The sequence below is a fragment of the Mauremys mutica genome, chromosome 6 (genome assembly GCF_020497125.1).
Source record: "Mauremys mutica isolate MM-2020 ecotype Southern chromosome 6, ASM2049712v1, whole genome shotgun sequence".
NCBI classification, from domain to species: domain Eukaryota; kingdom Metazoa; phylum Chordata; order Testudines; family Geoemydidae; genus Mauremys; species Mauremys mutica.
The window spans coordinates 6,220,577-6,245,286 of NC_059077.1; the positions used below are offsets into that span (position 1 = coordinate 6,220,577).

Consider the following 24,710-nt stretch of genomic DNA (forward strand, 5'->3'; position numbering starts at 1 on the left):
GCCAACTGAAATATTTCAATTTGGGGTAACCTGACCAGAAACTAAACTCTTTCGTGTCAGTTTCCCAATGGCAAATCGAAAATGGTTGACAAAAATCAAAAATTTTCCTGCAGAAAATTTCCATTTTGTGGAAACCACATTTTCCATCGAAACAGTATTTTGATGGAAGATTCCCGACTAGCTCTAATTGTAAACTCTTCAGGATCATCTCTCTCTAAGGCCTCGACCAGAACAGAAGCCTGATTTCAGCTCGGGCTGCCCTAACAGAAGCAATACTAATGATTAATAAATCATTCCAAAGGTGTATAACATAAACTTCACAGCCTGCAAACATAATGCCCCAGCTGTGGCACACAAAGGGTTTCGGTGGCTAGTTCTGGCCATTGTCGGTGTAACTCAGACGTGATTTACAAAAGGAAATTGCTTTAAAACAACAATAGTAACAGCTGTGGTTTTAAACGTACTTTTCTTAAGACTTGCATTAGTGTGCAAGCTGATTACTACATGGTATCTTTCCTCAATGCACAGAGCACTTATTACAGCTATAGGCTGGGAATAACAGTTCAGAGCTTCTTCAGTTTATTGCCTTTTAAGACGTTGCCATCATATTCCCAATAAACGTCATCTGGTTCATTGAGTGTCTGTTTTATATAATCTCTCATGAAAGATTAACAGCAGCTCCACAAAGTACATGCTGGAGGGTTGGGGGGTGAGGTTTGGACACAAAGGCTTAGCCTACACTACAAAGTTTGCCGGAAAAAAAATCACACCCCCTAGCCGACATGTCTATGTTGGCAAAACCCCTAGTGTAGACACAAAGATGCAGATGGAAGAGTACTTCTGGTGGCTTCGCTAACGTGATTTGGGAAGGTGGTGAAGCTATGCCAGTAGAACTCCTTCTGGCAGCTTACACTGCATCTCCACTAGGGTGCTCTGCCGGCACAGATATACTGGCAAAGGCTCAGTACTGTAGACAAGCCCAAAGTGACAAAAAACAAAACAAAAAAACCCCAAACCCATAATCAATTCCAGGTGACAAACTGGCCTTAACTTGTCTCACTGCCCTAAAGAGAGAAAGGGCTAGAGGTGTCCTGGGAAGAACTGCACCACTAACCCATTATTTGGTGTTTCTTAAAGCATCAGCTCCTGGAGTCATGTGATGAAAATCTCAGTTAAAAAAAAGGAATAGGTTTCTAGCCCTCATAGTTGCAGATAAAAGTTAGAAAATAAGCCCCTGCTCCTAAAGGCTTAAAAATGAAAAGGCAAATAAAAAGACTCTCCAAATTTACTATATTGTAAACTCTCATGAGTTTTAAACCAATATTATGATTTTTGGAGTCCAACTCAATTTTTTAATGCTAGTGATTGGCAGTTCTTTAGTCCTATCACATCCAGACTGCATAGAGATGGGGAAGAATTATGGCCATGAAAGTTTTATGACTCTTACAACTATATTTTGGCTTTGGAGGAGTTCAGGTTGAACTTTAAGTTTATACCTTTGAGTCTATTGCAAACTGGGATAAAACAGCAAATTTTTTGGTTTTAATTGTAAGCTTTCAGAATTCACAAGCGCTCCCTCCACACCCCGTCGAATTCTAGCACTTCTGGATAGAACTAGGAAGTATGTCTAGCCATCAGCTCACACTCAAGGTGGATAAAACAGAGCTCTTAATCTTCCCCCCTGCCCCCAAGTCCTCCCCCTCATCTCCTTTCTCAATCACTGTGGACAATCCCATGATTCTACCTGCGACTCAGCTCCCCGTAACCTGGGACCTCTTGCTAGATCCTCACAGCCAGGCTGTGTCTAAGTCCTGCAGCTTCTTTCTGCACAACATGGCTAAGATATGACCTGTCCTATCCATCCACCCAGCTAAAACTCTCATCCAGGCTATGGTTGGGGTTGAACTCGAGCTGCAAATCAGAGTCAAAAGCCAAGTTGCAGCATCTTCACTGCTATTTGAAGCCAAATTAGCTTATGAGGGATAATAGCTAACACCAGTTAAAGACACATTTTTTTTTTTTGCAATGCAGACATACGCCATAAGCTCCAACCCTGCAAACCCTGACACACATTGAACTGAAGTGAACTACTCATGTGTGCGAAGTGGAGCACATGGGTAAATGTTTACGAATTCAGGGCCGTCTCAAATACCTCCGCCCCAATGCAGGCAGACTCAGTGTCTAGAGAGCTAGCAGTGACAGTGTGAAGTCCACTGCACGAGATGGCATCATTACTCCAGATCCTCCATATATGCAGCCAGGTAACTTCCTCTGCATTTTGTAGAGCACAGAGAACACTGCTAGCACTCAGTAACGAATGGCAGCACGCAATTAGCTTATGAATAAGGAGGAAGCTTTTCTGAGCTTCATTTTTTATTTTAAGTGTATTTGGGGATGTTGCTCTGCTCTGTTCTGACCTCTTCACACATCCCTTCCTTCCTATAGCGCAAACCAGGTCCAGTAAGTGGAGCTCTCGGCCAACCAATCTGGTTTCCTGACTTACACCTCCCACCTGCCTCCCGCTTCTCCATAGTCAAGTCTCCTTCTAAATGACAAAACTTGCTGCTTCTGATAATTCTTCCTTTGTTTTTTACCCCCCTGTCATTTGCCTTGATCTGATAAAAATCAGCCCACTTATTAACCCAAAATCAAAACAGAGATGGCAGCAGGGGGGAGTTTGTCCATGAAAAACAAGCAACAAGAGAAACGGCAAGAGAAAGTGGCTGTATATGGTCATCCCCCTCTGCCTCTGTCTCTTGTTTAGGGGGTTGGTGATATGATTCAACCAGCCACAATCAAAAATAGAATTCCAGCCAGGGATGCACACTAATGAACCAGCTAGGAATTACTGAAGCAGAGGTGAGCTTATCATCACCATGACTTTTTCACTGCTAGACAGCCCTTTAAGTCACACATCAATAACAGGAAGGCTTGTGTGTGACATATATAAGGGCCCCATGAATCTTTATTTACCGCACCTCTAAGATAACAGGCCAGCCACTGCCAACTCACCAGAAAGAAGTTTGCTTTGTGATTAGGGATTGAGATTAAACTGGTTTATGGTAGTTAATGGTGCTAGTTCTGGAGATCCATATTGCATTGAGGGAATAGTGTGTGTATGTGTGTGTAGCACACGTCTAGATTTATTGCAAATCTGCTTGAGCACCGTGGATTTGAAAGTGTGACCCAAACACAATTGTGTTCCTGTTACACTTAGAAGAGACTGTAGAAAAAAAATTGCAGAGAGAGGAAATAAGGCAAAACCTGGAATGAAAACAAGAGAGTAAAAATCAGAAAGTGGATGAATAATGGAGCTGGAAGAGGGAGGATGAAAAATTCTCATGAAAATATAATGAGTCCCATCATAGATTGTTAGCAGGGTTAGAACCTGTTAGCTTAATTAGGAAAAGCATATAGGGTGACCAGATGTCCCGATTTTATAGGGACAGTCCCGATTTTTGGGGTCTTTTTCTTATATAGGCTCCTATTACCCCCCACCCCCGTCCCGATTTTTCACATTTGCTGTCTGGTCACCCTAAAAGCATAGGCCTTTACTACTTGAGTGACACTGCTCGGTAGGGAATGGGTTTCTCGCTAAATATGTGGCAAAAGATTGGACCAAGATATTTTGATTATCTGTTCATTATGCTTATTTCCCTCATCTCAAAATAAAATAAGTGGATCCCATTTAAAAAGAAGGCATTATCTAATGCACATGAATGGGAGTTAAGAACTAGAGCTGTTTGAAAAATGCTAATAATTTTTTGGGTAAATTTATGTTGTGTTTTTTTTGTTTGTTTTTAATTCTCCGATTTTCAACAAAAGTCTGACACCAGACAAAAAAAAAATTAAAAAATCAGTTTTAAATTGACTCGCGCTCTACATCTGCAAGAGTAGCCATGCCCTCAGATTCGCAGTGGGTCTGCCTATTGCTAGCACCATAGCCATGGCTCCATAGAAAAGCATCCCTGGCTCCCGCCCCAGGTTAGGAGCAACTATCCTGAAGGAAAGTGACAGACAAATCTGCCTTTCTCTTAAAGAGTTAGCCAAACAAATCACCTCTTTGGCAGGTGACCCTCTCCCCTTTCCCCACTGCTACTCTTTTGTCTTTCTCACTTCGTGCTGTAGTTAGGAGCCAACATTTTGGCACATTAATTAAAAATAGTAATAGCTGCAACAGAAGAAAGAAGGGGAGGGGAAAGCTGAAGGGGGAAGTTTGCAGCAGCCCTAATTAATAGAATTACTCTCAGCTGAAAGCCTGTCTGATGAGGACTGTTGTCCCTGGATAGAAAACACAGCTACTCTGTTGCTTAGCAGCCGGCAATGTCCTTTCATGAGGAGGGGGAAAAAAAAGTTATGTGACAAACCATCTCAAACACAAAGTCCCATGAAAATATTTCTTTATCACAACCTATTCAGCCTAGGCAAAGAGCGGCCCTGAAATGAATGTTTCATCTAATGGCTGAAGGAATAAATAAGCTAATTGGATTTCCATCTGTTCCAAAACATACTGCACAATAACAGCAAATCATATGGTAATTATTACTAATAATGCATCTTTTATTTTAGGGTTTGTTTGTTTGTTTTTCAAAAGGGGCAGCTTGGATGGATTTGGAGTGGTGTGTCATTTACGGATCAGAGACAAGACATTTCTGACCTGCTGTATCTTATGGATGAGAGGGAAAATCGTAGCCCAGGCTAGAGCTGGTGAAATTTTTCATCCAAAACATTTTTGTTGAGCAAAAAATGTAGATTCACCGCACCAAAACGTTTCGCAAATTCATGTCAGTTTTGCTAAACTGGTCTCAGTTGAGGGAGACGGGGGGGGGACTCAAAATGTTTTGTTTTGACCTTTTTGAAATGAAATGTTTATACTTTTCAGTTCAAAATGACTTTTCATTTAAAAATTCCCTTTAATATTTTTTTTAAAATCACGTTTTAAAATGCTCAAAATAAAAATGTTTTGATTGACCCGAAGCTATTTTTTTTCTTTTCAATTTGCCAAAAAAAATCATAAAAGTGTTTTCAGTTCACCCTGAAACCATTTCGTTTTGACTTTTCAGAACCCCCAGTGAACTTAAACACGGATGATTCACCCAGCTGTAGTCCTTACAACACAGGGTCATTAAAGATCTTCTAACTCATTATCAAGGAGTAGGAGCTAGTCTATGTAAATTCCAACTTCAGGTTACCTGCCTAAAATCTCACCTGCCTAGCATGCTTCATTTAAGGATTTTCAGATGCTAGGAAGGGTGATCCCTATCTTACCAAGGAGAGGTGGAAGACTGATGCTTATCACACTGTTCATAATGGTCTGATTGCCCTGCATGTAGAACTATGTAGTTGTGAATAGTGGGGTAATTGCCCATTACGATGCTGTGAGCATGAACTAAGGAGTTCCTAGTTCACACTAATGTAGCTAGACGGGTGGGGCAGTGACTAGTCCCTTGTCACCTTGTGCTCCTTCTGTCTGTCTGTCATATCTGCCTGTTAGAGAAACAAGGTGGATGAGGTAATATTTTTCACTGGACCAAGTTCTGTTGGTGAGAGGGACTTGCTTTCGAACGCCACAAAGATCTTGAGGCCCAGATCTGAAAAAGAGCTCTGTGTCGCTCAAAACCTGGTCTCTCCCATCAACAGAAGTTGGTCCAATGCAAAATATTACTTCATCCACCTTATTTCTCTAACATCCTGGGACCAACATGGCTACCACAACACTGCAAACATCTACTTGTTGTCTCTTGTCACATACTTATATTTAGGGCTTGGCTACACTTGAGAGTTGCAGCGCTGGGAGTTACAGCGCTGGTCGTACAGCTGTGTAGGGAAAGCGCTGGTGTGTGGCCACACTCACAGCTACAGGCGCTGCAGTGTGGCCACATTTGCAGCATTTGCAGCACTGTTGGGAGTGATGCATTATGGGCAGCTATCCCAGCGTTCAAGTGGCAGCAACGTGCGTTTCAAAAGAGGGGGGTGGAGTGGGGTCTAGTGTGACAGGGAGCGGGGGAGAGATAGAGAGAGAGAGAGAGTCGATTTTTGGAGCCGACACTGTGTATCAGCTCCCTGCCTTGCAAAATCAGAAAAATTTCCCGACCCCTTACGCTTAACTGCAAACAGCCTGCAGACCAGATAAGCAGCTGCTCCAACGGACTCCCTTTCTCCGCCCCGCCCCCGCTGTTTCTCTCGTCAAGCAAACACTCACTCATCCCCCTGCCTGCCTCTTTATCTCATTTGATTGTTCACTGAGTTACAGATTGATCATAGCAAACGGGAGCTGTGTTTGTTTTTTAGATAAGCAGCTCCCGGAGCCCCCTGTTCACAACAAAACAAAGAGAGGCTGCATAACAAAACAAGGAGAGTATTTAGTTAAAAGCATTCTGGGATATCTCCTAATACCCTGGAGGCCAATAACAGTGCTGGTGTGTGGCCACACCTGACGAGCAGAGCTGCATCACCAGTGCTGCACTCGTTACACCTCAAGCAGACCAGGTGTTCAGCCAGCGCTGCAGCCAGGGAGTTGCAGCGCTGGATGTGCCTTGCAGGTGTGGACAGTTACTAATTGCAGCGCTGGAAAGCCTCCACCAGCGCTGCAACTCTCAAGTGTAGCCAAGCCCGATTGTAAGCTAGTCAGCTCAAGTAATGCCTAGCACAATGGGGCCCTGATTCCCTGACTGGGGTGGCTAGGAACTACTACAATACAAACAAATGAATGAAAAAGGCAGCCCAGTTACTTACCCAATGACACATAGCTAGTCAATGGCAAAGGCGGATTCAGAACCCATGTCAAGTGACTCCCCGTTGTTTATCATCACCACTAGGAAACCAATCCTCTGGCTATTATTTATTTATATTACGGGATCATATCAAAGTCCCAAGCAAGATCAGTGCCCCATTGTGTTAGGTATTGTACATGGGCATAGTAAACAATAAAAATCCCTACCTCAAAGAGCTCTCACATCAGTCAAAGTGGGGAAATGATTTATGATGCTGTTAGTTAGCACTGATGTGTGCTGTTAAACACCTGCTATGTCCCAGCTCAGAGTTAGCTGCTCGTCAGCAGTAAGGACAGTGCTCTAAAGCTCGCGATAGATACGAACGGATGGATAGATACAGGTGATATATAGAGTTTGAACGCTCAGCTATTGAAGTTACAAAGTACTTTGGAGTGGGGTCCTTCTGGATGGAGAGTGCTATATAAATGGAAGATCATTATGAGTCCATCCTAACAGTATCACTCATCACATTCTGGATGGACAGCTAAAGTAAAAGAAAATACATAAAATATATGCTTCAGTGGATATTTTATCCCAACTCTTTTACATGCAGTGGAGGAGCTTTCGGCTTTCACTTGCACAGTACATCCCCATTTGCAGGCAGGGAGGAAAAGTCTGCAACAGTTCAACTGATGAAGTTGCTGGTTTTGACATGTGTGAACAAGGGTGCTTTCCAGACCCTGACACAAACGAGTGGTTAGGAACACACTAGAGACAGGTCTTGAAACTGTAACGGATTGGCTTGCCAAGAGGATAACAACAGGAGTGACAGAGTGGGGTAGGATGCTGGTTGGAACTGGTGAAAAATTATTACCTTCTTCTAGTGCTGATGTGAGTCTGTGTGTGAACTGAGTTGGTGAGACTCAGTCCAGAGTCTGCTGAGGTAGATGTCCACTTTACAAAACCCAATATCTTCACTGCTAACAAATGTCCCTTTCTTGGTAGCCTCAGCTGCAAGGCGGTTTGATGATCCCTTGTAGTACAAAGGGTGGAACTGGAGAAAGAGGATCAAGTTTCAGAAGGGACATATATGGGGGTGGGACTAGAGGCTCAGGAATGAAAGCCTGGCTGAGGCTGGAGATTAAACGCAAAACCCCAGCATGCAATGGCTCAGTTTGGGTACTGAACCCCTGTCTTAGAGCCTTGCTTGTTGCTAATGAGACAGTCCTTCTTGAGGAGCAGTGGGACACTCTGAGGGAAGGTTACCTTGCAGCTGTACCTATTTTCTTACTAATCAGTAACTTCAGTCATGAGCACTAGAGTTAGGATGGTTCATACATTTTCCACTGGAATAGTTTTTTGGCAGAAAACTGAATTTTTGACTAAATGATTTTGGGGGGGGGGGAAGTGTCTGCTTTCTAGGGGGGAAAACAGGTGGGTTTTTTTTTGGGTTAAAAATCAAATGCCCCCAAATCGAAATATTTCCAGTGATATGTTCCACCTGGGTGCCTCAAAGGAGGTTCAGTTCTGGATCTTCACATTTCCATTCTCCTTCATGAGCTGTACTACATCTCCCAGGCTACATCATGCCCAGAGCCTCCCATGATGCACAGTCTCCCTTCCTCAAAAAGGGAGACCATGATGCATCACGGAGACACAGTCCACTCAAGGAGCCCAGCTAACGGAGGACAGTGGGAGCATGAATATTCCAAACTGCAATGCCCATGAGACACTAGGGTGGAATTTCCAAACTGAAATATCCATTTTGATTTTTCACTGGAAAGTAAAAATAGTCCATGGAAAAAATTGGAAAAAAAAAATCTTTTTTGTCAAAATTTTCCATGGGAAAAAATCAGTTCTACGTGGAATAACTTACACTTTTTTTTTTTAACAAAACCAAATACTCTGCCTTTATGCTGCTATTGAGTTTCAAGTCCTGGTTAATAGATATTATTGGAATAAGTCCTTCCTTACTCAGGCTGACCTCCCATTCACACTGGACCTAGGCACTGATTAAGGACTTGGTCCTCAATTCTAAAGCCCTCCTGAAGAGGTAGGACCAATCTGCTTAAAGCATCACCTTCTGCCCCAAGCACCCCTAGAATACTATAATCAACAGTATGAGGCAGCCCCCAGAACCCTGGATGAAACCCTGAAGAGTTTGTGGGTATGGAACTCACCACCAGGGGAGACCAGGATGAACGGATCCCTTGCCTCCTTAAGAGCTATCCATTTCTCTTTCCTTACCAGTGAGTGGGGAGAGGGAGAAGGGGTTATAAGTCCCCTGAGGGTGGAGGAGAGAACACGGTCCTGCTGGGTCAATGCTGAGACTTATAGGTCCCATGCTTGGCAGCCAGATACCAATGGGAGTGAGATTTGGCCCATTTCATTATTCTAGTGGTGTAGATGCATTTGCTCTAGGTAATGAAATGGTAGATGGGGAGTGGGTAGCTACAAGTATGACTGATTTTGCCCACAATCCCATCGGATGGGCCAGGGAGAATTCTCTTTCAGCTGCTTGGCCAGCAGGTCTGGCTCATGTCCTCAGTATCTAACTCATCACCTTGGTCAGGAGCAGGAAGGAATTGTCCTCCTTGGTTAGATGGGCAGAGAACTTGGGTTTTTTCACCTTCTTCTGTAGCCTGGCTCACCTGCTGGGATCATCTGGCCTTATCTCACTGAATCAATTCCCTGCCATTGCAGGGGACTCAGGCATTGGTGAAACCTCAGTCCCTCCTGTTTTCTGCCAGTCACAGACAGGGGCGGCTCCAGGCACCAGCATGCCAAGCGCGTGCCTGGGGCGGCAAGCCACGGGGTGCTCTGCCGGTTGCCGTGAGGGCGGCGGGCAGGTTGCTTTCGGCGGCATGCCTGCAGAGGGTCCGCTGGTCCCACGGCTTCAGCGGACCTCCCGCAGGCATGCCGCTGAATCCGCGGGACCAGGGACCTCCCGCAGGCAAGCCACTGAAGGTGGCCTGCCTGCCGTGCTTGGGTCGGCAAAATACCTAGAGCCGCCCCTGGTCACAGACAACAGTTTAGTCTCCTGAGGGCTGCAATATTTTGATCCAATTTTGGTTGATGGGCTTGGTGTGGGGTGATTAGTGGCCTATGACCTACAGATGACCAGACTAGATGATCTGGTGGTAGGGTTGCCAATTTTGGTTGGATGTATTCCTGGAGATTTAATCATATCAGATCATTTAAAATTAAAGATTCATTTCTAATTCCTGGAGACTCCCGGCCAATCCTGGAGGGTTGGCAACCCTATCTGTGGTCCCTTACAGGAGATGGCAAAACCCGGTGAGGTTATATTGCTCCCCTAACTGCTGCAAGCAGGAGGGGGAGTGGCAGCCTATATACAGGATGTCTACTGTATCAGCAATTGCCTCCAAACAGGACTAGGACGGAGAGATGGACGAGGACATCAAGGTCAACGTATGATTATTTTTTTGACAACAGCAGCCAGGCGGCTCTCAAGTGGTGGATTCGAACAGCTTTAATAGAACAATGTCATTAAAACCCAACAGTCAGTGCTTGGGGAATGACATTGTTGAATGGCTACCGAAGTTCATACCGTTAATGACTAGCATTTGTAATGACTGTTCTACTCCATTTCAACAAATGCTCTGGTTCCAGAGGAGCCCTGAGACGAGGACAGGGGGATTGAATCAACATCCATTTTGGGCTCCTACAAGCCAGCAGCCTTTAGCTTAGTCACAGGAAGATCGAGAAGAGACCCCCTTCTGCATTATCATTAACCAGCTCCTTAATGCTGCTCTTTCTAAGGATACAGCATACGCTCTGTTAGTATCACAATTATTAATCACAGTCTGATCCCTGGCGTGCAAGGCTCTACGTAAACCACAGGTGCGGAGACAGCCCTTGCCCCACATAACTTACAGCCTATGACCCTGATTCAGCAAACCACTGAAGCACATGCTCGACTGGCTGAATACGGTTAGTTTGCTGAGTTGGGGACTGAAGGACAGACTGTGGTTTGGGGGTGGGGATATAGTAGATGGCCAATGGACACAGTGGTGCTGGCTGTAGCAATGTGCTTACTAGGGATGGCGGTGGGGTGAGAGGGTAGCAGGAATGGGACAGGTACTAAGGAATGGGGAAAGGAAAGAAGGGGAGGAGGGGAAGTCACAGGTTGCCACATGCCCGGGCAGAATGATTGAGAATGGCTCCTTGAAGGGACAGATTCTCGGATCAGATTCTGGCCTCTTTGAGCCACTCCAGTAGAAAGAGGCCTGGAATTTGGTTGCAACTGAGCAGAAAGGAATTTCCCCGTCAGAGGGGGACTCCCTGCGGATGCAGATGTCCTGGTCCTGGCCCCAATGCAAAGGGGAAGAAGTGGGTGTTTTGGGGCATGGCAGAGTGGGCTAAATTGCTTCGAGCATCAGTTCGTTGGATCTGTTCCTTCCTGCTTTTTCTCCTCTCTTGCATTGACCTATGCAGGGCCGCCCAGAGGAAACTGGGGGCCTGGGGCAAAACAGGGGAGCTGCAGCGCTTGTACTCACCCGGTGGTGGTCTGGGTCTTCGGCGGTATTTCGGCGACGGGGGGCTGTTCAGTGCTGCCGAATACATGGAGTGACCGAAGGGCCCCCCACCGCCGAAATGCTGCCAAGGACCTGGACCGCTGCCAGGCCAAGACTCATGGGGTCCCTGCAGGGCCCGGGGCAAATTGCCCCACTTGCTCTCCCAGGTGGCCCTGGACCTATCCTAGGCATAGGAGAGAACCTAGCCCCAAGTGGTCCCTCCTGCGAGGCATGCCCATTGACTTCCAGACACTCACAGGCTGCCCTTTTGCACTCAGGCTAGGAGAGCGCAGGTTAGAATCCCACATCCCCAGATGTGGACAGTGCCTGGGCCCCCACCAAGAACCGTCCTACACAGGGCATTGTCACTGGCATCCCTTCTGCATTACTATGATTTGCATGACAGTGGTGGATAAGACAACCACGATCAGGTCCCCATTGTGCTAGGTGTCTCCACACACCGCAAGAGACAGTCCCTGCCCCAAAGAACGTACAGTCGTGTGTGTGGTGGGAATAGAGGCACAGAGAGGTGACATGACTTGTTCAGAGTCACACAGCAGCTCAGCGGCAGAGCCAGGAATTGAACCCATGTCTCCCGACTCCCCAGCCAGTGCTCTATCCTTTAAGACATGCTGCCGCTTGTTAAGCACACCCCATAAAGAGCTGGGCAATGGAAGCCATTCGCAGAGCGCAACAACCCTGCTGCTAGAACACCTATGGGAAATGCTGCAGATTTTTGAGCGCCATCTACTGGCACATCATCTATTAACGATCAACCTATATACAGACATCGCTCTTGCAGAGCACTCTCCTAACACCTCTTGCGGCTACAGACCCTGCGGCTCTTTCAGAACAGACTACAAGCGAATCCCCCCGGACAAAGTCAACGTGTTATTTTACTCAAACAGATTTTAATGGCTGGACATGAGCTGCCACTCAGGGCGTAGTCACTTAGCTACCAGCCTCTCACTCATTGCTCTGCATTGCCCTGGGCGATTCAGAAGCCCCGTCCTAGACTGTAATATTCCAATGCTTCTTTTTACAGATGTGAATCTTTCCAGGGTGAAAACCTGCCTGACATTGATCACCTCCACAAACATCATGCCACCAAGCTCATTCAATAAATAAATAAACGCAAATTAACCCCTAATGCCCAGGAGCCATGCAATACACACCTCTTCCTAAATATTGTGTTGGCTGAAATAGACCAGCATGCTAATGGTTAAGAAACAATATGGAGCTCAGATTCTGAGCTCCGTGTCCTACTCTGTTGGGACCATAATAGGAGGCAGGGGAAGGGAACACTGCCTGGAAACAGCTTGTCTCCAATTTGTTTAGCTGCTGTCAGATGCTGCAGCTGCAGTTGTCCCATGCAGTGGAAGGGAAAGAAGCTTTCAGTTAGATGTTTGGCTTTTAAATTCTGCGTACTGGATTCCCCGATGCAAAAGCCTGCCAGTGTGATAGCAGGGGACCAGGCCCCAGATGCAAAGCCTGGGCTACCGAATGCGGGATTCTGAGCATATTCAGATTGTCTAGAAGCTTTGGATAACTCCAGGAAACCTGCAAGTAAACAGGGGTGCATTATATATGGACTGCACAGTCACCAATAGGTTAACAGGCAAGAATTTGCTGACATCATAATTCTGAATGTAATTCAAACTAGAGGTGCAGTTCCAAGCTCCTTTTCCTTCCTGTCAGAACTCTGGACAGCACAATCCCTGTCCACATGTCTGCTTTCTCATCTCACCTGACACCCCTTGCAATAGCTCGATGGCCCAGGGGGTCCTTCCAGTCCTTTGCTCCCCTGCCATTCCCTGTACTCCTCCATATTACCTTTCCTTACTGTTCCCTTTATCCCCTTCTCTCTTCTGTACCCTCTACTGGGAAAAGCTTCCTATTTCTTATTCCTTCCTACCTAGGTTCTTATCTGGCTCCCACCACTGCAGTAGCGGAGCACATCACAGGCGGTCATGCATTTACCCTCCCTGTCCAGTGGGGAAGCACTATTATGCCTACTTTGCAAAGAAGGAAACTGAGGCACAGAGTGTTTAAATGACTTGCCTTGTGGGTTACTAGCAGCAATGGAAAGTGAATCCAGTTCTCCTGAGTCCCAGTCCAGTGCCTTAACCACAGGACCAGCCGTCCTCCACCATGTGCCACGTACAATTGCCTTCTCTCCCCTGCTTTCATAAAGCCTCCCTATGCTGATCTCCTCACTGACAAAGCTTCTGCAGCTCCAAACACCTGGAGAGTTGTGCCTTGTGCAGCATGTGTCCAAGTAAGAACCGGATCCTGCGAGGTGCCGAATGCAGTCAATTGCCAGTGCAGTATGGAGCGTTGACGGCATTCAGTCCCTCTCAGGAACTGCTCAGCAGAACACACATGTTTTTCTCAGGGCTTGATTTCCCACTGTGTTCCCCACGGCTCCACCTCAGCATATGCTTAACTCCATCCCCATTTAACAAAGCACTTAAGCACACGCTTAAGTTCAGGTGCTTAGGTCCCATTGAAGTGAATGGGATTTAAGCACCTGCAGAAGTGCTTTGCTGCATAGGGACGGGCTGCTGCATTGGGTCTACATGAAGACCATTACTTCTTATTTGTCTCATCGTAGTGTCAGCAGTGGAAACCCCAGTCCTGGACCAGGACCTCATTGTACAAGCACAGAACAAAATCAGTCCGTGAGCCACATCATGTAGTCGTTCTGTGCCTCAGTTCTCCATCTGTACAATGGGGATAGGGCCCCTTACGAGGATAAATACATTAGAAATTGGGTGATACTATGGTAATGGATTAAATGACCTAGAGAGGTTTGAGGATCTAGCTCTTAGAACAAACAACCACTGGAAATAGAGAGAGAATGCAAGAAACCCCAGAAAAATGCAGCTGTTCGCCTCACATCCTACATTGCCGCCACGTATTTAGATTGTTATTAAATGAACTTTAAGTAAGGCATTCTCCATTTGTCATCTTCCCCCTGGTGAATTCAGCTACCAACATTGATTTTTTTTTTAATCTGAAAACTTGGCTATTAACTTTTCAAAACTTATTAATCTGTTTTCACTCCATTCCTAGCAACTTCCCCTCCACCTTCTTCTTGGCTTGTTAAAACTCAGAGTTGATTAAATATGACACGATAGTAAAATATTACATAAGCTCACGAGCACATTTTTATTTCATTATCAGCACAAAGTGAGTCGTCTTGAAAACAACACTGACTTGGGCTCTATTTTCTCTTACTTTTTTGTTCTCTTTTTAAATTTAATCACCCCCCCTTTTTTTTTTTTGCCTTCGCTCCTACGATTTTTCTCCCCCAAATCCACAGCAGAACGATCCAACTTTGTTCTTGAGCTATTAATTAACATCACGCTCTAGCCTCCAACATACTTAAATGATGAATAAGGTTAAATTCCAGACAGCGTTCTGTACATGGCCATCAATTAACAATTTTCGAGGTACCGCTTCATTAATAAACATTGATCAGCAGGGCCTTTGCATGGAATGCACCAGGGCTGTGAGTTTTACAAGACACTCTTTTATGTGTGTGTGCGCGAGCGGGTGTGAGTGAAAGAAATCAATGAGATATCCTAGGAAACTCATCAGCACATCATATCCTTAAAGGTTAATTAAGAATTTGAGGGAGAACGGAGGGGCTGAAGCAGAGGTGATGGACATCCGTGTCTCTCCAGATCATTAAGTACTAATTAGGTTTGGAAAGTCTATTGAGCTCTCTTGGTCTCATCAAGACATGTGATGGTCCCAGGGTACCTCAGTGTGAAATGCCACTAGCACTATATCTTTCTTTATGAACATGAGGCACTTTCATCTCAGGTGTGCGTGTGTGATTCTCGGTATGTGTCTGATTAAGTTATTTTATACACTTCATAAAAACAGCATGGAGGAGAAAGCCTATTTCAGACTCCTGTTTAATGCAGCGTTTTCATTGACAGAGCAAAGAGAAACTCAGGGAAAGCTAAAGCAGGGCCTGAAATGAGAACGAGCCAGGGAGAAAAGCTGGAGATTTCATGTGGATCCTTTTGTTCTTGCTGGAGGTTTGTTTGCTTTGGGAGATGGCTCCACACTGGCTTCCTTTCCTTCTGAGCTGTGGGTTCAGGCTGGAGGTGGGAGGAGATGACGACCTTGGGAGGTGACCGACTGCTTCATGAAACTCATAATCAGGCCAGCGGCCTGCCATACAGCTTTAAAAAGCTGTCCTCACACCGACTGCCCCAAGTTTATGAGGAGACTGCAGCATGTATGAAAAAACGGGTCCTTTGAGGAATTTAATCAGCTGGGTTCTGCTGAGAGAACCAGCTGGAGAGACGAAAAGCATTAGAAGGAGCACCATGCACTTCTTCCAAGAGACTCCTGGCAGAGCCGGGAGAGGGTCCGGGGAAGGAATAGAGCGAGGGCTACTACAAGTCTGGACTGAAGCACTTTGGCGGAGTTGTGACTGGAATAGCAGGGGAGGACGTAGGTCAGAATTGGGGAGCACTGGCTAAAAACGGATGGGGTCAGGACTCATGTGCCTGGATCTGGGACTGTCAGGCAGAGGGGTGTATGTCAAGATTGCACTGCTCCTGCTGGCACTGTGCCTGGCTGGTGAGGAATGCCAAGGCTCTTGGAGACACACAGCAGACTGAAGGGAAGAGAAACCCCTGCCATGCTATTATGATTATCACGGTAGGATCAAAATACTTCAGCTGGAATCAAGGACCCATTATGCTAGGCACTGTGCTGCCACCCCCTTCCCTCCCCCGGCCGTGCCTATAGTGCAACATACTGGGGACATGGGCCCAAAGAGTCTACAGTCCAAATAGATAAGGGATGAGGAGAAAAAGAGGGGAAGTGACTTGCCCAAGGTCACCTGGCAGGCCAGTGGCAGAGCTGGGAATAGAACCCAGGGTTCCTGACTCTCAGGTTAGTGCCCCAATCACTGGAATCGACAACATTGACTGGAAGTATCACAGGGAGAGGCTTTTGCTCAAGATGTTGCATTTCCCAGTCAGGCTGGGAACACTGGATCCTTAGCTGTGGCCCAGGAGCATCCAGTGCAGTTCAGGAGGAGGGGAGCAGTGGTGCCTTTAAGCCATTTTTGCAATCCCCAGCTCTGGGGCCGAGCCAGCCTACACCATAAATGGGTGCTCTGAGTTACACTGGTTGCCCCCAGCGGCCCATACGGTTTGTTCTGGCAAACTGGGATAAAGAACTCCTGGCCAGGCCCGGATGCCATTTCAGCGCGGCCGGTCCAAACTGGTCCAATTTTGGAGTGTAAGTCTGCAGGGGAGGAGGGCTGATGTTACCCAGAGTAGTTGTCCCAGACCAGAGCCGTACAGCCATTCCCTCTAACAGGGAGGGGAGATGAACCATGGGCAGCAAGCAGCAGCCACGCCTGTCAGAATAACAGCGCCGGGGAAGAGGGGCTATGATGGGAGCTGACAGTTTCAGCGGTTGCGCCGATATAAATAAACGTGTTGTCTACAGGGACAGTATCTCCTGCCCTTTTAAGTCTGCGTCGCGCCTTGACTTGATTGCACTTGATGGGACTCATGATGTTAATGGCTCACTGGCTCAAAACGTTGCCTGCCCACCGGTGCACTATTAGCACTTCCAACATTAAAGGCGCATCCAGTTTCATTGGAAGAATAAAGGAGGTGAGTGGTGCAGCTTGGGGAAGGAACCACTCAGCTTTGGGCTCATTTAGATGCCTCCAGAATGAAAATCAACAGCATGCCACCACCGCCACCAAACCCTCGGCTGGAGATGGATGGGCAGACAGGAAAGCTGTTGATAATGTTGCATTCCGCACGTCTGCTCTGGACTGTGAAGGACCCTCTGCAATGCCTGGAGCACTTCATCTGCGGGCGACTTGCTCCCTGCAATATGGAGAGGATTGCCACTAATCCTGTTGCATTACTGTTCGCTTGACAGAAGTCGCCTGAAACAACTTGCGTCTGTTCTTGTCCTGATTTGCTGTCGGTGTTTATTAAGAGCACTGTCTTTAAAAATGGCACACAACGTAGCCTGCAGATAACATCTTAAGCTTCAAGCATTTAAAAAAGAAAAAAAAATACAAGGTTGTCCCTCATCACGCTCTTTGGCCATGTCACAACCACGGCCTGCTCCCCAATTGGTCCCTGCGAAAACAAAGGTGGCACTGGGAGATTGCAAATCAGAGGCCACCTTGTCTTGAGGGCATCACAGATGTACGCCAACAAGAGAGGGTTTCCGCTGGTTTAGCTAACATTGCTCAGAACGTTCCTACACAGGGCAGAACAAATCCTCCTGTCTGTGTATGTTTGGTCTATGGACTATGTTGGCATAGATGCGGTAGATCAGACAGGCCCCAGTTGCTTGAAAACAACTTTTAAAATCTTTGTGCCACATGCTGAATAGGAGCCAGCAATTAATAACCTGGATTTATTGGGTACGGTTGTAATGACTTTCTTATTAGTGAAAGGTGCTGGATTGATAGCACTGAAGACTGAAGGCCTCTATTAATCAACAGACGCTACAAGTCTCCCCAGACTTCTCCTTGTTGGCAGATCTCAACATTAACCTCCAACTATGGAACAATAGTCTGGCTTTCATGGCTGCTTTGGCTTCACCTTTTTGCTGAGATGCCAAGAAGAGTCACCAATCGGTGCCACTTGTGGTGGTGGTTTTGTGCTGTGGACACTTGATAACTAGGAACCAGGTTGAAACCATTGGTTAATTTGACATATAGGAACAAAGAGCAATTGGATGGCAGTGGCTTATCAACCTGGCTGGATTCACATCTTTTCAGGCAGAAGGGACCATTATGATCATCTAGTCTGCACAACACAGGTCAGAGACCTTCCACGGTAAATTCCTGCAATATGCCCAATTGTTTTGTTGAATTAGAGTCTGTCCTCTTGGAAGAAAACTGGTGACCTAAAAGTGAAAGGCTCAGAAACCCAGTACCAATTTCCCGGCCATGCAGTCTCCCAGTCTGGCAATATTGAAAGTGTTTCTGCTGGTGCCACTTTGTGAATGCTGCTCCTCCACTTGGGAGGTGCTCCTCATAAACATCAGCAAAGCTACCTCATTATCTATCTTCAAAACCCTTCTCAAAACTTTCCTTTGCCATGATGCCTACCAAAAACCCCCACAACTTGACAATAACTGGGCTGCTGGTGTGCAGAGACCCCCATCTATCACACTGACCAATACTATCTGACTGTCTGCATCCATCTGTTGTCTCATCTTATACTTAGATGGTAAACTCTAAGGGGAAGGAACGGTGTCTTTTTGTTCTTTGTTTGTGCGGTGCCTAGACCACAAGCTTCTGGATGCTATGGTAATACACATAAGAAATAATATCACGAATCACCAGCTGTCTGAACAAGAGACAGCTCTCAAGATCACCGGCAGAGAGAATCTGATGTTTCAAATCCCTCACGTGGATTACAAACATGTGGTTCTTTCTGAACCTGAATCAAACCAACTCATGGCAAAGGTACTATAGAGCAAGTAAGACTCACAATGGCTGTTCAGTCAATGTAAAGTTACAGGACAGTAAATGAAATGCCATTCAGCTGCCTGGAATATTTCTCTTGCTAAATTAAGAAATTACTGCTGAGATTTGATCCTTAACAGCAGAGGTTTTCATCCCCTGTCCATGCATTGCTGATTAACTATTAGATCCACAGAGGCCTATTCCCTGAGCTCTCAAGTGGCAGCTATGGACTGTACTTAAAAAGTTAGCATCAGTCAGGCTATATAATAGGATTTTTTTCCCCCTGCTAAGGAACTTTTGGTAACTTGTGTGTGTTCACACACAAGCGTGCATGACAGGAGGACTGAGGTTGTAGTCATGTGTGTTTGTATGTGGGGTTTGTACATTTGTGTGGTGTTTAAATGTGGTGACGTGTCTGGGGAATATGTACTTGTTTGCCTTCTAGGTGAGGTAGTTTGGGGTTGCATGTGGTGTGGCAAATGGTACATGTATGTATGGGTGTGGTGTGCATCCCCAGCGTCTGAGACTTTTCATTCTGGATTTGTTCATTAGACCTCTTTCTCCCCAGCCTGCCCGGAGCCACTGTTAAACTTTTCTAGATGCAAGCTGACTGACAGAACGGTGACACGGTGCTGGAGTTCCTTACGGTGACGGCGCCGTTTGTGAATGCATCTGGCAAGTCTAAGCAACATCCAAGTGCACAGAGGAAATCTCTCTGGGAAATGGGTGCTTTGTTTTTATTCCATTGATATTGTTTATTAATTTTTCCAAATACAATGAATATATCAAAATACCCGCTTCATCACAGCACTCAAAGTAAATAAAGACGGTTAGAATAAAGGAAGGGGAGGGGAAGCGACGTATCTATCGTCAGGGTCTACATTAATCATAGACCTCTACTAAGTCAGGCCAAAATGCTTTGAATTTTCCAGGTATTCTCTTGTGGTGGTGGCTGGGATTTTATTTTTGGGGGGAGGGAGAGTCTTGCGTGTATTGGGGGGCGAGGGGAGAGGAAGCTTTGGAGGACTGAAAATGCCACCCAGCCCCTGACATGAGATCACAGAGAGTCCTAAAGAGAAAGACCCAATGACTGACCAAGACCCACCTCCTGCAGAATTCAGGTGAAAATGCCGAATCAGAGAGGGAAACAGGTTTTTCACAATCACTGAGCCTCATCCATCACTGTCCTGTGAGGACCTGGGGGATACAGTGGAGAGGAATGATGTGGCATCTCCCCCTTTCTTTTACCTCTTTAACCATCCTTGCAGCTAGCGCAATGTAGGGATCCTTTATAAGTTGAGTATTGCAGCAAGGGGCATTCCTGCTAGCTGAACACAAAGACCTTGGAGATAAGCCCCACCCTTGCACGACTAGCACAGGCTCCGTTGTACATTTTTGAGCACTGCTCCTCCCTTCTTGGGAAGCCCCATCATGAGGGCCCAACCCAGCAAGTTGCTGAACGTTCTGAGATCCCACTGAGACAAGGGGAGCCTCTCCCTTTGGGTCCCCCCTGGCCTAACATGAGGACGGGGGCAAAAGCATCTCACAAATATTTTCTGCTCTGCTAGTTCTAAGCTGGAAGCATTGGTGGAAACAATGCAATCCAGGTGGAGTTATTCACGGATGGAGTGAGAAGAGGAGACTTGCTCAATTCCATCTGGTCCATCCTGCCTGCGCTGGATTGTTCTTTACACTATAGTCCCCAGGCTGATCACTCGGCTGCATCGTGTAGTGCTGAAAAGCCATCCAACATGAAAGCAGACTGGGGCTTTTGACGCAGCCATTCAGATCAATTCAGATTCAGGCAGAACAACATGAAAATAACCCCGCTTGCTTCTGAACTATCTGCCCTGTACTACAGCAGCCACGTAATCACTCTTTCCCAAGATATTTCTCTCCTTTTTTGTTCAAGGGCAACTGAAAACACACACCTCAAATCCAGTCCATGAAGACTGGTAGGGAGGCGGGAGAGAAAGTGAGAGACATCTTTGTGTAGCTACTTTATAATTGATTGGGGAGCTCTCTTCTTCTTAGGTCCCTATAGATTTGATGCAGAAATTACTGGGTGCGGTTGTATGGGCCATCTTATGCCGGAGGTCAGATGAGATGATCATACTGGTCCCTACCAGCCTTAAAATCTATGACTCAATGAATGTATTAGAGCACATTGATCCACATGGGCTTGGAGCTCAAATCCTAAGGTGTTGGTTGAACGTTGTATATGAATCCAGAGAGCAAGACAGTCCTGTCTTATAGTGGAAAGGAAGAATGTATATGGGTATCCTGCCTTACCCCAGCCATGGAAGAGCAAAAGGCAATTGACACAATCAAGCAGTTCTCAATATGTGGCTTTTCAACCTAACCCTACATGTGGCTATAAGAAAACGGAGGTGATTTTTATTAAGAGGTTTGAGTTTAGTGACCTGATTCTGTGTGAATTACCTTCTCACTCATTATTCCCCTCACACGCTGTTGCCCAAAACTCCAACTGGACCAAACTAATTTTTGTTAAAAATTATTTTGAAGTTTAGATGGAGCTGGTTGAAAAATGCCCTTTTCCCCTGGAAATTTGAGAAGACCCCTTCCCCAAATCATCCTATGATGTTTTTGTTTGTTTTTTCATGAAAAGACAAAACTCAACACTGGTTTTCAGTTTTCAGATTTTGATTTTTTCATTGGACAATCAGACAATTTCAAAGGAAACAAAAAATTTCCAGTGAAAATATTTTCAGCTTGAAAAGACATTTTTAATAAAAAAAAGTCTCTGTGATCATTTTTTGGCCATTTCTATGTTTGAATGAGCTAATTCCCCTCCCTGCCCTTCATTGAATCACAAGCTCTGTCTTTAAAGTACCTCACATGCTGTGGTGTGATACAAATAATAACTAAATATTCTTCTTCATTTCCCCTAAGAGAGACTGCACCATATGGAAGGGTATTTGCCAGCATCTCCTCCCTCGTCAGCTATAGGAAGAACTGTGGTGACATTCCCATCCATACCAGCAGAAGTGCAAGATACACATCTGTGTGCGTCAAGGATCATGCATGAAAAATGTAAGAGAAACGTCAAAAGTCATGCTTCTTGCATGAAAGCTCAAATGATCAATCTGTGCATGGAGTCTTGCATCATGCATGCATGGGCTTCGCACTTTTGCTAGTGCAAGCAGCCCGATTTTGCAGGACCAGAGATCCTGTTACATTAGAAGAACATCTCAGCTTTCAGGGACCAGAACCCAAACCTCCCAGCCTTCTGATGTTTGCCCATCACTAAATTAGAATGATGGGCAAATTTGAATCTTAACTGGTATAACTCCACTGACTTCAGTGTGATACTCCAGATTTAAACCTGAGTCAATTAGAAGAGAACCACTTCCATTGTTTCTTTCACCTTTCCACTGGGAATACTGCTCCCTGCAGGAACTTGCTCTTCTCACTGCAACCAATTTTGGCTTTCCTATCCTCTCTCTTCCTTCCCTCTCTTACTGTTCCACCATCGTTCAGCAGCGGGTGGGAGAACATTCCCAAATTGTCCTGTAGACTCAGACTTCAAGACATGCATGATGTCACCCTGCAGGGACCTGAGGGTAGACAGGCCACAGCAACCAAAATGTGCCCCCATCCACCTCCCAAATTGGGGCCCAATCTCACTGCAGGGCCCCCCCCACATATCTTGCCACAATTTTTTGGCGGAAAGTCACCTACGCGATCCACGAACGCTGTTGGAACAGCCCAATTTTACAAGCATAAAGTATTATGATTGCATTGATTTCTGTCATAAATCATACTTCCCATCCTCTGTCTCTTTCCCCGCACTGACTGAATTAAGCCTTGGTGTCTTCTTTAGCTGCTGCTCCAGCTGAGGCTTGAGATGATATTAGGGTAATGATGATAAATTTTACCCTCAAGCCAACCCATTTCCACATTACTGATAATGTTTATTTCCAAATAAGTCCTGTTATTGGACTCTGGGACCGGCCACATCTGCAGGCTCGGAGCACCGGCTCTTTGCTGTAATGGGTTTATAGATTTGAAAATTTGCTCTAAACAAATACAGGAGAAGAGGGAAGAACGAATGAATGAAAGAAAAGAAAAATGAACAAACAAACTCAGCGGGGGGAGGACACAAAGCAGAACAAAAGAAAAAAGACAAGAAGAATGGATGGACTAAGGGAAGAGAGAGGAAAGAGAAAGCAAAAGAAGAGACCAAAATCCGAGAAAGGCAGCAAGTGAAAGAATGAAGAGAGAGGGCAGGGTAGCAGAGCACAGCAGAGTATTTGTTTGCTGGATCCAGCCAGCAGCGTGTGTCTCTAAGGAGGCTTGGAGCTATCTGAGGACAAGCACATGTACCAGACACGCATGAACACATGCAGCTCTACAGCTGCATGTGTCTGAGTCATGGATTCCCCTCTCCTCAGCAGCACAACCCCCAGCATAAAAACAACAAGGAGCCCGGTGGCACCTTAAAGACTAATATTTATTTGGGCATAAGCTTTCGTGGGTAAAATCCCTCACTTCTTCAGATGCGTGGAGTGAAAGTTACAGATACAGACGTTATATAATGACACATGAAGAGAGTACACAAGTCAGGTACTCACAAGTGAGGTACTCCCTTCTCTTCATGTGTCACTGTATAATGCCTGCATCTGTAACTTTCACTCCATGCATCTGAAGAAAGCTTATGCCCAAATAAATCTGTTAGTCTTTAAGGTGCCACCAGACTCCTTGTTTTTGTGGATACAGACTAACACGGCTACCCCTGATACTTAACCCCCTAGCATGTCATCTTGGGCGATGGAGTGAGAGCATTCCTGTGCCATACTCAGTGAATTCTGGACCCGGGACAGGGTGGGAAGGAGGAGGAGAGGCCACAGGACAGCCACTCCAGGGGACTGAATCGATATATTCTCCTCCTTTCTCCATATTCGGCCTGTTTAACTCATTCTCCCCATGCCACTGTGGCAGGCGAGATGACGGCAGATGGTGAGACTTGGACAGATGCACGTCTTTCTCTTGCATTGATTGCCCCCTTTTGAACACAGCTCAGTCAATCCCACCTCTCCTCTGCTGCCTGTAACCAGCTCACTGTCTCCTTAGACCGCTCCTGACAATTACCAACCCTTCCTGCTTCTCCTCTTCATCTCAACCGCCTTCTCCTATTCCCACACCTGCTTCTTGTAACCCTGCCTTCCCCTAGCGGTAGCTGCTGTGCTCCCTGTTCTTTGCTGGATCCAGTGAAAAAACCCCTGGCTTGTTTGCAAACCCTCCCTGGACCATCGTCTGCATCTTGTCCCTACCTTCTCCATTTTCCTCCCCACTCCCTCAGCATCACCTTCCTCTCCATCCTTCCACATCCTCTTGGGGGAGGGATAGCTCAGTGGTTTGAGCATTGGCTGCTAAACCCAGAGTTGTGAGTTCAATCCTTGAGGGGGCCACTTAGGGATCTGGGGCAAAAATCAGTACTTAGTCCTGCTAGTGAAGGCAGGGGGCTGGACTCAATGACCTTTTGAGGTCCCTTCCAGTTCTAGGAGATTAGTATATCTCCAATTTTTTCCCCTCCTTTGCAGCTAGTGCCAGCTCTGTGGCTGCAGACTTCGACCCCTCCAGCTTCTCAGCTCTCCCGATCAGTGTTTCCATCGCATTAGGTTACTCCCCCATGGGCAGAGTGGATGTAAGCGCCTACAAAGCCTGCCGTTTAGACCTGCTTTGCACGGGGGCAAATGACCACAGAAAGGCAAGGCAAAGGGAGAACGATGGTCTCCAGCTCATTTCAGCCCCCCTTGGGAAACCTCCCTTTCCCCCCTTCCCCCACTCTTATTTCTTTTGGATTCCACACTAGCATCAATTTTATCTGTGGGCTGTACTTTGGGATACAGGGTTTCCTAGAGGATTTTATGTGAAGCAGAGCTGTGTCATTAAGTGACTTTGGAGGGCATCCTACTGTAGTATAAAATAGACTAGATGGGGAAAGACACAGTACAA

The 24,710-nt window shown here is 46.1% G+C and overlaps 1 protein-coding gene and 1 long non-coding RNA gene across 12 annotated transcripts in view; one reads left to right on the top strand and one right to left on the bottom strand.

Annotated features, from left to right (window-relative positions):
• The window catches only part of CELF4 (CUGBP Elav-like family member 4), an 860,161-nt gene that overhangs the window by 434,238 nt on the left and 401,213 nt on the right, over positions 1 to 24,710 (bottom strand). The window lies entirely within an intron of this gene.
• Positions 1 to 24,710, top strand: part of LOC123372768 — a 58,897-nt gene that overhangs the window by 25,117 nt on the left and 9,070 nt on the right. The window contains exon 4 of one of the 2 annotated variants that reach the window (XR_006580442.1): positions 21,645 to 21,785. The exons of the other annotated variant lie outside the window; for it this stretch is intronic. This is a non-coding gene — a long non-coding RNA (uncharacterized LOC123372768). The remainder of the gene's footprint in view (positions 1 to 21,644; positions 21,786 to 24,710) is intronic. 2 annotated transcript variants of the gene reach the window in all.